Raw genomic sequence first — 5,000 nt, 5'->3', positions numbered from 1 at the left:
AACCGCCCAACTCGCAACTCCAGCGGATGAACGGCGGACTTTTCCCGCAGTCGCAATGTGCAATCCACCCCTATAACATGCGTTTCATGAAGAGTTATCTCCAATATGCGACATTCCCGCTGTCCCTATACATGAGCTGCGGGCTGTACCAGTTACGAGCTAGAGACGCGACCGCGTTGCTCTCTGTACGAATGCCGATGCTGAGCGGTCAGCTAGGAGGCGCTCCATCCATGTCGGTACCGGTGAGCGTTGCACTCGCAGTCGCAAGAACGTACGGCAAGTATATTACCTGGAAGAGTCAATGACAGTCCACGCCCCCCTGCGTGGGAAGAGTCTTTCTAGGCCATGACCCACCGGAAGGGCGCAGCGTCCCCCACCCCAGACATGTGACGTCACACCATCGGTATTGACGACTAGACTGATTCCTTATAATCATTTGCCATACACCGGTGGAAGCTGCCGAGACGAGTAACTACATAGCGGGCTCGCCGTGTCACTAATGTACAGAGATACAACAGTTTCGACTGGAACCGGATTAAACGTATACACGGCGCTGATTAGTAATAGATAGAGCCATCAGAATACAGATAATGTATACAACTGTCCGTATACATGCTGAAAGACTCTGCTCACAATCACAACCACACGTCAGCCACACACCCTTATCACGCACTACTCTCTGCCTGTAACACGCACACAGACAATATGTAAGCACCAGCATGGAACAACACCCAGTGCATCCTCTCCGCCACATTAGACAATCCACACTGTCATAACCAGACTGGGAGGTCCACTCAGAAAACAGAATATCCCACCCACCCGACAACCACCATTGCTCAGCCAAGCCACCAACACCCACACATGTCCTACACAGGGGTGCACCCAACATCACAATACTGCCTCCTCTCACAGCACACAAACAATGGCAGGAATGAAAGACACAGGTCTGCCACAAGCATGGAATGAGAGCGCCGCCTGTCATGAGCCAAAGGTGCATCCTGACGTGGCAAATCAGATGATGCCGCAGGCATCCACTTACTATAATCACAATCAACAAACCGGCCGCCCCGCCCCGCCCCCCATTAAACCTTTCCTTACAACAATGTGTACCTTAAACTAACCTATATCGTACCGTAACCTAACCTATATCGTACCGTAACCTAACCTATGTCGTACCGTAACCTAACCTATGTCGTACCGTAACCTAACCTATGTCGTACCGTAACCTAACCTATGTCGTACCGTAACCTAACCTATGTCGTACCGTAACCTAACCTATGTCGTACCGTAACCTAACCTATGTCGTACCGTAACCTAACCTATGTCGTACCGTAACCTAACCTATGTCGTACCGTAACCTAACCTATGTCGTACCTTAACCTAACCTATGTCGTACCTTAACCTAACCTATGTCGTACCTTAACCTAACCTATGTCGTACCTTAACCTAACCTATGTCGTACCTTAACCTAACCTATGTCGTACCTTAACCTAACCTATGTCGTACCTTAACCTAACCTATGTCGTACCTTAACCTAACCTATGTCGTACCTTAACCTAACCTATGTCGTACCTTAACCTAACCTATGTCGTACCTTAACCTAACCTATGTCGTACCTTAACCTAACCTATGTCGTACCTTAACCTAACCTATGTCGTACCTTAACCTAACCTATGTCGTACCTTAACCTAACCTATGTCGTACCTTAACCTAACCTATGTCGTACCTTAACCTAACCTATGTCGTACCTTAACCTAACCTATGTCGTACCTTAACCTAACCTATGTCGTACCTTAACCTAACCTATGTCGTACCTTAACCTAACCTATGTCGTACCTTAACCTAACCTATGTCGTACCTTAACCTAACCTATGTCGTACCTTAACCTAACCTATGTCGTACCTTAACCTAACCTATGTCGTACCTTAACCTAACCTATGTCGTACCTTAACCTAACCTATGTCGTACCTTAACCTAACCTATGTCGTACCTTAACCTAACCTATGTCGTACCTTAACCTAACCTATGTCGTACCTTAACCTAACCTATGTCGTACCTTAACCTAACCTATGTCGTACCTTAACCTAACCTATGTCGTACCTTAACCTAACCTATGTCGTACCTTAACCTAACCTATGTCGTACCTTAACCTAACCTGTATTGCGCCTTAACCTAACCTGTATTGCGCCTTAACCTAACCTGTATTGCGCCTTAACGTAACCTGTATTGCGCCTTAACGTAACCTGTATTGCGCCTTAACGTAACCTGTATTGCGCCTTAACGTAACCTGTATTGCGCCTTAACGTAACCTGTATTGCGCCTTAACGTAACCTGTATTGCGCCTTAACGTAACCTGTATTGCGCCTTAACGTAACCTGTATTGCGCCTTAACGTAACCTGTATTGCGCCTTAACGTAACCTGTATTGCGCCTTAACGTAACCTGTATTGCGCCTTAACGTAACCTGTATTGCGCCTTAACGTAACCTGTATTGCGCCTTAACGTAACCTGTATTGCGCCTTAACGTAACCTGTATTGCGCCTTAACGTAACCTGTATTGCGCCTTAACGTAACCTGTATTGCGCCTTAACGTAACCTGCATTGCGCCTTAACGTAACCTGCATTGCGCCTTAACGTAACCTGTATTGCGCCTTAACGTAACCTGTATTGCGCCTTAACGTAACCTGTATTGCGCCTTAACGTAACCTGTATTGCGCCTTAACGTAACCTGTATTGCGCCTTAACGTAACCTGTATTGCGCCTTAACGTAACCTGTATTGCGCCTTAACGTAACCTGTATTGCGCCTTAACGTAACCTGTATTGCGCCTTAACGTAACCGATATTGCGCCTTAACGTAACCTATATTGCGCCGTAACGTAACCTATATTGCGCCGTAACGTAACCCACATTGCCCCTTAACGTAACCCACATTGCCCCTTAACGTAACCCACATTGCCCCTTAACGTAACCCAACACACGTTGGGCCTTAACCCAACACACGTTGGGCCTTAACCCAACACACGTTGGGCCTTAACCCAACACACGTTGGGCCTTAACCCAACACACGTTGGGCCTTAACCCAACACACGTTGGGCCTTAACCCAACACACGTTGGGCCTTAACCCAACACACGTTGGGCCTTAACCCAACACACGTTGGGCCTTAACCCAACACACGTTGGGCCTTAACCCAACACACGTTGGGCCTTAACCCAACACACGTTGGGCCTTAACCCAACACACGTTGGGCCTTAACCTGCTCTGTAATTGTCATACGACGCGTTAAATTAGTGTAGTGTTGCCTAACTGCAACCCCCGCAATATAGTTTGCTACTCGCACTGCCCGGTCCCCAGTGTATCGCTTCATGTTAAACACCTTGCAGCTATACACTGTAATGTGGATGGCAGCAGGACGTACATGCTCAATGCCCTTTGCAGTTGTTCATTGGCATTTGCAGTTGTTCATTGGCATTCGCATGTGCGAAGCACTTAGCCTACGCTGTGGTACGGCCTGTGTCAACTGTCCGCTGATGTTGTACGTCCAAATCACACACTGTACTGCACATTGGTCCTCATGTACTGAATGATACATCGTGGTACATGTGACCGTACAACGACTGCGCCAACAACGGCGAACCATGCGGTCCAAATGTTGTGCACTCAGCTACGTGTCGTCTCCCTATAAGAGCTGGATTGCAGTGTGGTATGCCCTGGATGGCGATCAGCATGAGCCGTCTGTTGATGTAGTGGCGCGTGTTGTCAGACGTAGTCGTCTCTTCTCACACACCGTGATAGCATGGTGCACTGCGTTCCACATCTGCGACATGCGACAGAGGCCGGTTGACAGTCGTTCGCGCAATGGACATCGCATACGTACGGGGGCCACCTTCCACGTGTTCGCGAAGCGTGCACATGTTGTTGCGTGTATGTGGGCAGACATAGTGTGTCGTGACACCTGACACAGGCATGCAACAATCGTTGAATTTGCAAATGGCGATGGACGCCTACGTTTGCTGGTGACGTTATGCAAATGAACAACTGGTAAACCGTTGTGGTGCGGTTGTTCTCGCTAGAGGTGAATCAGTGATGGCGACGATCGGTTGAGCTACCAACCGGTTGTTCCAGCGATACCCACCATGCCCACGAACGTGAATGGCATCTGGGTGTGAAGCGATACGCGGCGGTGGCTGGGTGGGACCGTCCCCGGCCGGTGAGGGGGGGCCTCCCGGCGTGCTGGCCGCGCGGTGCGTGGGCGCACGCGCTACAGCCGGCTGGTGGGGGCGGCCAGTGGCAGGCGCGCCGGCCGACGGAGGCGGCAGGCGGCGCAGCTGCGCGCCGGCGCACCCTGCACGCGGCGCCGTGCGGCCAAAGTAGGTCCTCGCGGGCCCGGTGCGAAGCGCGGTGGACATCTGCAGTGTGCTGGTCCGATTGAGGACTGTGTGCGCTGAGGATGCGCCGCCGCCCGGCGCTCGGCGCCGCGACGCCGTCTGCTGCTCGGTCGCCTCTGCGGTTCTCGCAGGTGGTTTGTATCGCAGCTGTGCGGACGTGTTGGCGCGTGCGCTGTGCTGGGAGAGTTCGCTTCGGCACCCAAGTGGGGCTTTTGTCCTTCTGTGGCGCTGGCGTTGGAGCTGCCGGTCACCGTAGGTGGCGCGTGTTGTCTCCCGCCGGCAATGCCACGACAGCACGCTCCCGGGCCTCTGTCGGCAGCGGCAAGCTCAGTTGGGAGCACGGGTGGTCGCACCTAAAGCGTCTACTCGCCAAACTCCGGGCGATTGCGCCTCTCTCGAACCCGACCAAGTACTTAGGACGGCGCTGCGCGCCGCCGGGACCTGAGAGGGTTTCGAGGTGTATTGTGCAGGGGAGCTCAGCCTCCTCCTGTTTGCAGAATAATTGAGCGGACGCTTGCGTGTTCGCGCGGGCCCCCAGGACACACTCCCGGGCGGCCGGCTGCTCAGCTCTAGTTGACGCAGCTCCCTGGTTGATCCTGCCAGTAGTCATATG

General features: G+C 51.9%; 1 non-coding gene across 1 annotated transcript in view; it reads left to right on the top strand.

Moving 5' to 3' along the window:
• Positions 1-4,970: 4,970 nt before the first annotated feature.
• LOC124579134 overlaps positions 4,971-5,000 on the top strand; it is a 1,910-nt gene continuing 1,880 nt past the window's right edge. The window contains exon 1 of the ribosomal RNA XR_006972862.1: positions 4,971-5,000. This exon is cut by the window's right edge and continues 1,880 nt beyond it. This is a non-coding gene — a ribosomal RNA (small subunit ribosomal RNA).

The sequence above is a fragment of the Schistocerca americana genome, unplaced genomic scaffold, assembly GCF_021461395.2.
Source record: "Schistocerca americana isolate TAMUIC-IGC-003095 unplaced genomic scaffold, iqSchAmer2.1 HiC_scaffold_296, whole genome shotgun sequence".
In the NCBI taxonomy this organism is placed as follows: domain Eukaryota; kingdom Metazoa; phylum Arthropoda; class Insecta; order Orthoptera; family Acrididae; genus Schistocerca; species Schistocerca americana.
The sequence above is the reverse complement of the archived record's forward strand: the minus strand, read 5'-3'. Positions and strand labels throughout refer to the sequence as shown.